We start from the raw sequence: 9298 nt of genomic DNA on the forward strand, positions 1-9298 counted from the left end.
CCCAAAGTCTCCCCACATATTTCCCAACCCAGAGCTGGCAACCCGACATAGAGTCTACCCTCCAAGTGGTCATTTTCACCAGGGGAACTGATCTCTGTTGTCCGGGGGTCCGTTGTAAAAACAGGGGATCTCCAGGTGCCGCCTGGAGGCTGGCAACCCTAGGTGGGCCAAGCACAAGAGGTTTGCAAGGGAGAATATAGACAGCCCTGGCAAAGAGAATGAGGACTCATCCTTCTTCAAGGAAAGGGCTCTCCTGTATATTTACATCACTTCACGGAAGGGTGTCTGTTCGTTTCCCACTTTTTGCAATGCAGAACGTTATTCGTTATAAAACTCCATTTGCAAGTCCATTCAGACAGACATGAGGAAGTCCTACCAGGATGTTATTTTTATAGGTATAACTAAATAAAAATGTATGGGCCAGATGCCATGCCAGTCAAGCATACACAGAGCATGCCTTTGAAATGCGCAAGGCCCTGCCCTGATGCAATGCTCAGGTGAAATTCCAGAAAGCAGTTGTGCAATGCCTTAGAGCAGGGGTAGTCAACCTGTGGTCCTCCAGATGTCCATGGACTACAATTCCCATGAGTCCCAATGCTCAGGTGAAATTCCAGAAAGCAGTTGTGCAATGCCTTAGAGCAGGGGTAGTCAACCTGTGGTCCTCCAGATGTCCATGGACTACAATTCCCATGAGCCCCTGCCAGCAAACGCTGGCAGGGGCTCATGGGAATTGTAGTCCATGGACATCTGGAGGACCACAGGTTGAGTACCCCTGCCTTAGACGGAACCTTGTGGAATTGTTTCAGACCAGGGGAAAGAAAGAGATCAGGACTGTTGTCTCCTCCAGAAGCAGAGTTTTGGAACACTAACATATTTCATTGCCAACCTCCCTGGGAGGCAAAAGAAGAAGACCAATCGCCGAAGAGGCCAAAGGGGAAAGAAAAGCCAGCAGAACAGCTACGAAATAACAACACAACATCTTTGTTCTTACAGATGAAAGCCAAAACGAGATCCGGTACAACGCTTGTTTTCAAGGGAAAGACTCTTCCTCAGTGGCTTTAGATTTGGAATAAATAAATTATACAATTACCGAGCGGTTCGTCCTTTCTGTTATATAATAAAATTATATATAAAAGATATGTTTTTGTCCATACAGTTGAATACTTACTGTGTCTGATTGTGAACACACTGTTTTATTCATTGGATATTAAGGTATGGGGCTCATAGACGTTTTATATGTAATTAATTATAATTATAGTTTACAATTGTTTTCTTATATTAAAAGGACGAAACATTTATTATTTTTTTAATTTATATACCGCCTTCCCAATGGTATAACTTATTTATTTAAAGCAACTGAGGAAGAGTCCTGTTCTAGGCCACTGGTTTTCAGACTGTTTGGTGGGGATCCTAGGAAGGCCCAGTCTGTATTTTGTAGGAGCTGCATGTGCGCTTTCGCAACCCCACACACTCTGTCGATGTGGAAAGTGTAGAAAACTGTTCAAAACCGGATATGGAGGTAGAAAATAACCTACTAATAGAGCCATTTTCTAAAGGCTAATCTAGGGCTGCCACCTCTGGGTAAGGAAATACCTGGATTTTTTGAGGGTGGGGTTTGGGAACAGGAAAGACCTCAACACAGTTCTTATAGAGCTCTCTCAGACCCACCTACCCCACAGTGTGTATGTTGTGGAGAGAGGAAGGGAAAGGTGTTTGTAAGCCGTTTTGTAATTTCTTTAGGTGGTGGAAAAGCGGGGTATAAAAAAACAGTCCTTCTCTCTTCTCAATTATGTATTCCTGATTCCCCTAAAGAAGCCTTTTTTTGCTTAACACATAGGGGATTTTTGGAGACTTAAAATATTTCTAACTATTTTGCATCCCTGGTCTTGGCCTTGTTTTTTATAAGCTGGGGTTATAAACCAACTTGATTCATTTTTTGCAAAAAATTAGAAGAATGAAGGGTGACCTGAAAGATCCTTTACATAAAAATGGAAATGGATAGAGGGACAGATTTTTGTGAAAAGGAAGGGACACTGTTAATTAGGTCCGGGGAAATGTGGAATCCTGAAGTTCATGGGCAGTTCACTGAGGGCATGTTACCGCAAAGAATGTCCCTGTACTATTCATACGTCACTGTGTTCACCGTGTTAGTCAGAGCAGATGTCCTTCTAGCCAGGGTGTGGCTCTGACAATCATTTCTCACAAGCTGAAAGTCTTAAAATAGATAAGAATAAATTATACTTTCTCCAAGCATAACTGTTTTATTGGAGCAGCAGCCTTTTGAGTCTAATACCAGAGCATCATGGGAGTAACAGATTCTAGGCTATGAAAAATTCTGCTCTCCTGATCACTTTGTTCCATTTTATTTGCAGGAATGTAAACAAATTAGGCAGGTTTCAGAGGGTCAGGTGCCACCTTGATTGAAATATTTATAGAACAGGGAATGCATTCAGAAGCTGAAAAGGATTTTCTACTGGGGACAGTATTAAATATGAGAACATTTTTCTAATAATGGGACATCTGACTTGGGGAATACATAACTTTTTGTGCTTGGATTTTTATCAGGAAGAGAAACAAGTATGTGCTTTGGCCAGCAACAAGATTTGGGAACAGAAATAACAATGGTTGGTTGGTTGGTTGGTTGGTTGGTTGGTTGGTTGGTTGATTGGTTGGCTGGCTGGCTGGGTGGCTGGATGGTTGGGTGGTTGGGTGGTTGACATCCTACATAGACAATAACATCCGGGTGCTAACCTGCTAAGTCCACCTCAGCACTTTATTCACCTTCCCTCCAACTGGAGGGAAGGGGGTGAGCCCCTGGGCTTTAAGACAGCTCAGTTTTAATAATAATGTAAGGTTTTAATGTGTTTTTAATTGATCAATTGTCTGGATTAATGCTGTAAGCAGCTCTGAGTCCTCGGGGGAGGGTGGCATAGAAATTAAATAAATAAATCCTACTTTCTCAGACATTCAGTTCTTTAGGCAGCTTTCAGCAGAGACCAAAAGAGGAAATATAAGCCCCCTCTTATTTTACTAGTCATCAAAAGAACTGTTCATATGAAAAAAAAATCCAAATAACATGAGAAGATAATTAATAACAAAACAAGATAAAATAGCAGTACAAACAGAACTCAGGGCCATTCCGCACATTGGAGAAAATAGTGTTATGCCAGCAACATGGTGTAACACTATTTTATCATTGCGCCTCCAGCCATTTCACACCTCCTGGGTTTCTCGCTTCCCTCTGACGCCTTCTCACACTTCTAATCACTCAACAAACCTGCTTGAGGTGGCGGAGGAGAGGAACACACTACACACGCAACTCTCCTCCACCTGTCAATCAAATCAGGCAGTCAATCACCTTTCTCCATGGTTTAAAGGGCCCGCAATGCAGGGAATATTTTTAAAGTAAAACTTCTCCGTTGCTATGCCTATGCATCTAATCATAGATGCATAGTTCTTATTTTACTGCAGCCCCCTTTGGATTTATGAGCCTTAAGCTTTAATAAAGTAATCTTGTTCCCGATTTGTTTTTTTTTTTGGGGGGGGGGTTAGAGAGGCATGCTTTGTGTGTTAACTGGTGGGGAAATTTGTTTTTCGCTCTGCCTGGATGATTTAACATCTATTCATTGCTCCAGGCATTTTTTTAAAAAGCCCCGTCCCCGGGAGAAGAGAAGGGAGAGGGAGGCGGGTGCAAGGGTGAGCACTGGTGGTGGCGATATCGCTACTTTGGCTCCATACATTTCCTTCACATGTGGCTTGCTGGTTACCCTTCTTTGCTTATGTTACATATTTTGGGGGATCCACTTTATGCAGTTCCCCAAGTGGCACTTTAATATGGAGGATATTGCTTGAGATTCACTGCTAGGATGCTGGATGTTGACGATGTCATGCAAACTGCCAAAAAAATGGCATCAGCGAGAGGTAAGCATTTCACAAAATTTTCCAGGTTCGGAATGGCCCTGAGGGAGGAACTGTTTAGAAATCCCTCTTTTCCCGCACCCAAGTCTCCCTTTTCACTTGTCTCTCAGCTCTCCTGGGTCTTGAAAGGGCTGAATCCTTAGTTTGGCCCTTTTAATTTGTTTCAGCAGCTCTCAACATAGAGGTTCTAAATGGGGCACGGAACTGACAGTTCTGAAAAGCTGACCTCAGATCAAAAGGAACCTGTCAAACAAAGAGCCAAACTATACGGTACGGCAGCCTTGTGTCTGGCTGCCAGTGCCGTTTCAGAGATGTTACCCATTTTTAAAAAAATGCCGTGAGGTTTGTGGGAGACCAGGCCTTTTGATCCCTTAACATTCAAAAGAGCACATATAAGAGGCAGTTTGCCAATGTTGGCCTTGCCTAATTACCCGGGGTGGCTTGGGCCCCATAACCATATCCCCCTAGAGCCTTTCCCCTCAGTGGCCCCCATGCATAGGACCATCTTAGTATGCATGGCCTCATGGCCAGGGTGCCTGGCATGCATCCCTCCATGGTCTTTCTCTTCTCTGGGTTGCCCAGCCTTTAGTTCCATCACTCATGCGACCTTGCCAACGTAATACTGTCCCTCGCTGCCCTTCAGTGCTGATAAGAGAAAGCGAGTCATGGAAATAAATAACAAAGATTACGTTAATGTTGGATCTTGTAATTTTTAAAGTGACCAATAAATAGTACATCCCATTCATTGTCAGGAGCTTTGACTGCATGTCAGAAATCGCATGTGGCATATGCTAGGCAATGGACGGAAAGTTCCATCTGATCCTTCTTTGAAATTAATAGGACCTTGTCATGTGAATGTTGTCGAAATAAAGTAATTTCTCCTGAAAAGGAAATGACATCATGACAAGTTCGTCTAAGCCAGGCGAGTCATTCTTTATTGGGAAGATAATGTTTAGGTATGACTCATAGGTTGCGCTGACATCTGAAAGTCAAAAATTCTCAAAACCTTTTTTCAGATAATCCATTTGCTCTTCAGGTGGCTGCAAGATGCTTTTGCAGTAGAAGGCAGTAACCCTAAACACAAGAAGAGCTGAGATAGCTGTTTTTTTATACCCAGCATTTCACTACCTGAAGGAGTCCCAGAATGGCTTACAAACACCTTTCCCTTCCTCTCCCCACAACAGACCACCTGTGAGATAGGTGGGGCTGAGAGAGCTCTAAGAGAACTGTTCTAAGAGAACTGTGACTGGCCCGAGGTCATCCAGATGGCTGCATGTGCAGGAGTAGGGAATCAAATCCAGTTCTCCAGATTAGAGACCAAACACTCTTTAACCACTATACTATGTGATAAACATGGGGCTTATTTAGAGTCAAGCATGCACAGACCATCAAATATCTGAGTTCTGCCATTGACACATATTCCATAATTTTATTTATCTGTTCTGTGACATCTTTTTTCCAATATTTCTTTCCGCCGAGAAAACCATCACAAATTTTGTCATTTTTGCATATCATGAAGACAAAAATCCTGCTTTCTACCGTTTAATGCAAATGATCTATTGTATGATTTTTTCTTCAGATATTCAGCCTGAGGGTACTGTCCTGTAACAGTCTAGTCCAGCTCAATCTAGTCCAGCTCACTGAAGCAGCAGTAAACAAGGTTTTGTCATCTTCCATGTATTTGTAGAACACCGTCATCATCATGTCTCTCCTCAGTCTTCTTTGAGCTAAATTTCATTTTCATTATTTACTACAGTGGCTTGCAAAAGTAGTCACACACCCCCTTCGGTGTTTGTCCTGACTTGTTGCATTATAACCTGGAACTAAGTTTGGGAAGGGGGGTGTTTAACGCCATTTGATTTTCACAACACTTTGAAGGTGCAAAATACATGCTTCAGCAGCACATATACAAAAATTGGAACGATACAGAGAAGATTAGCATGGCCTAAGTGCAAAATGAGCCTCTTGTGGCACAGAGTGGTAAGGCAGCGATATGCTGTCTGAAGCTGTCTGCCTATGAGGCTGGGAGTTCAATCCCAGCAGCTGGCTCAAGGTTGACTCAGCCTTCCATCCTTCCAAGGTCGGTAAAATGAGTACCCAGCTTGCTGGGGGGTAAACGGTAATGACTGGGGAAGGCACTGGCAAACCACCCCGTATTGAGTCTGCCATGAAAACGCTTGAGGGCGTCACCCCAAGGGTCAGACATGACCCGGTGCTTGCACAGGGGATACCTTTACCTTTACCTTTTAAGTGCAAAATACTTCTTAATTTATTTTTATATTTAGATGCCGCCCTCCCCGGAGGCTCATGGCGGTTTACATGGGACTGGAGAAAAGCAGCACAAATAACATAATGCATTGAACAATAGCAAAACAGTCATAACAGGAGGACAGTAACATAATAGAACAAACATGGTGAGAACATCCATTTAACTGTAATATACTGACAGCCCTGTGGGATGGACGTATTGGTGGTGGTTTTCATGGGAGCAAGCTCAGGGGCCAATGGGAAGTGACTGAATTGGTTGACCTCAACCAAATGCCTGGTGGAAGAGCTCCCTTTGCAGGCCCTTCAGAACTGTCTAAGCTCCACTAGGGCTCTGATCTCCTCCAGGAACTCGTTCCACCAGGTGGGGGCAAGGATGGAAAAAGCTCTGGCCCTGGTTGAGGTCAACCAAGCTTTCCTGTGGTAAATACAGTACTCAAGGAAAACAGAAATCATGACTGTGAGTAAGTATAAAGGTAAAGAGGGCACGCAGTAATGGGTTTAAACTTCAAGTACAACGATATAGGCTAGATATCAGGACAAAAATTTTCACAGTCAAAGTAGTTCAGCAGTGGAATAGGCTGCCTAAGGAGGTGGTGAGCTCTCCCTCACTGGCAGTCTTCAAGCAAAGGTTGGATACACACTGTTCTTGGATGCTTTAGGATGCTTAGGGCTAATCTTGTGTTGAGCAGGGGGTTGGACTAGATGGCCTGTATGGTCCCTTCCAACTCTATGATTCTATGATTCTAAGGTATCCCCTGTGCAAGCACCGAGTCACGTCTGACCCTTGGGGTGACGCCCTCCAGCGTTTTCAGACTCAATACGGGGTGGTTTGCCAGTGCCTTCCCCAGTCATTCCCGTTTACCCCCCAGCAAGCTGGGTACTCATTTTACCGACCTCGAAAGGATGGAAGGCTGAGTCAACCTTGAGCCGGCTCCTGGGATTGAACTCCCAGCCTCATGGATAGACAGCTTCAGACAACATGTTGCTGCCTTACCACTCTGTGCAACAAGAGGCTCGTGAGTACATATTCGTCCCCCCAAAATCAATACTATGTAGAGCCACCCTTTGCTGCAGTTACAGCTGCAAGCCTCTTGGGGTAAACCTCTATCCATTTAGCACATCTAGCCAATGGGATTTTCGCCCATTCCTCAAGGTAAAACTGCTCCAGCTCCTTCAAGTTAGATGGGTAGCACTGGTATGTGACTTGAAGGCCTGCCACAGCTTCTCACCTGAATCGAGGGCTGGGCTTTGACTAGGCCATTTCAGGACATGAACATTCTTCCCTTTAAACCATTCCAGTGTAGCTTTAGCCGTGTGTTTAGGGCCATTATCCTGCTGGATGGAAATCTTAGTCCCATTCGTGGACTGAAACAGGTGGGGGAATGAATACTTTTGCAAGTCACTGTATACGCATAGTTTACCTTTCTCACTGAGACTCAAAGCAGGTTAGGCAGCATAAGTTGACACCATCAATACGATGAGAGCGGTAGTAAACAATGTACTATATATGTAAATACTCGGTACTGTGTACTATATATGTAAATAATTTTCACAACAATTCTTTCCTTTTCGATAGAATTTATTTTCTGCCTTCCACATTTACTGCTTCTTGCCTCTCAGGTGACAAAAACCAAGACCATGTGCTCTGGCAGCATAGGATGTAGTAGTCTGCAACTGTTTCTCAAGCACAGGTGATAGTTGCATTTTTTCTTGTATAAAAATGAAGACATGGATACTTTTAAAAGCTATAAATACTCCAAACAGTAAAGTTTTACACACCAACTAGGTTATAAATGATGGCCTGGTGGTAAAGAAAATGATTGCAACCTTCTGATTGATGATATAGTCATTAGAGATTGGCTCTAATTCTACATCCTGTCCTGGTTCAAATCTTTGGTTCTTACCAGGCAGAGAAAATGGCCTGGAATGTAGTTTTTGATAAGCTCTCGCACAAGACCAAAGTTTATTTTATCGCTGAGAGTCCTTCTCAAGACTAGAGAAATGGAAGAAGAGTGTGTGACTACCGTTTATGTACAATTGGGGGTTGGGGGGAAAGCATGTGAGCAGCTTTTTGGACCTGGCAGTAATTCCTGGAGGGCTGGCATAAGGGCTGTAGGGTGTTCCCAGGAGGCAGAGTGGGGAGGTAGAGACCCCCGGGCGATTGGCTCATCCTGCAAGCCCAATCTCCAAGAGAAGGGTATTGAATACAATGTAATCCTATTGTTCTCCGCACAGATTTGGGAACCCCCCTGTGTCTATATTTCTTCTGCAGTAAATATATAAAAGTTTTTTTTTCTCAGTGTGATTCATTGGGGCTCGGCAAAAGAACCCTAATTTGGCCATTTGGCTATCATAAATGCAGCCTTTTATGTTGGTAAATCGGCAAAAGAAGTTGAGGTTTGAGAGGAAAGCAAGAACTGAAAGTATTCCAGTTGTTCTTTAACCTTCCACCCTCAGCAACCTTGATGCTTATTTAATTTGCTGTACGTTGGGCGGCCCTTGATTTTACAGTAGCTCCACAGGCTGCCAATTTGTTTTTGGCTAAAGTTCAGAGAGTTGGCTTTGACCTATCAAGCCCTTCCTGGTCTGGACTCCCCCAGTCCCTAGAGATATTATGCTTCCCTATTCCGCTGCAACAACTCTACTAATTGGTTTGGCACAAGACTGAAGACTGGATCAGGTTCAAGGTACTGGTTACGACCTTTAAAACCCGAAACAGTCTGGGACCTTTGTATCTGTGGGAACACCTCCTTCCCTAAGTCCCTCAAAGGAGAAAAAAACAAACTTAAAATCCCAAGCCCTAAAGATATTTACTTGACCTTAAACAAGAAAGCCAGGGCTTTTTCAGCCCTGTACCCTGCCTGTTGGAACAGTCTACCTGTTCAGCAGGGCCCTGCAGCACCTAGGACAGTTCTGTGTGGCCTGCCAGCCCAAGGGGAAAAAACAATCCCAAAATACTGGCCTCCCTGCTCAAAACGTCTCCCCTCTCACTGGAGGAAGGAGATGGCTTCAGAATGAATAGATTTTAACAAGAATTTGTGGTTTTAATGATATTTTTTATACATATTATATATGTTCATCATATATTATCTTATTGTTCATTGACTATGTC

General features: G+C 43.6%; 1 non-coding gene across 1 annotated transcript; it reads left to right on the top strand.

Moving 5' to 3' along the window:
• Window positions 1-5807: 5807 nt before the first annotated feature.
• LOC143822254 (U6 spliceosomal RNA) lies at window positions 5808-5911 on the top strand. The gene has a single exon (XR_013226108.1). It is a non-coding gene; the product is annotated as a U6 spliceosomal RNA (small nuclear RNA).
• The last annotated feature ends 3387 nt before the right edge of the window (window positions 5912-9298 follow it).

This window comes from Paroedura picta, chromosome 12, assembly GCF_049243985.1.
Source record: "Paroedura picta isolate Pp20150507F chromosome 12, Ppicta_v3.0, whole genome shotgun sequence".
NCBI lineage: Eukaryota > Metazoa > Chordata > Lepidosauria > Squamata > Gekkonidae > Paroedura > Paroedura picta.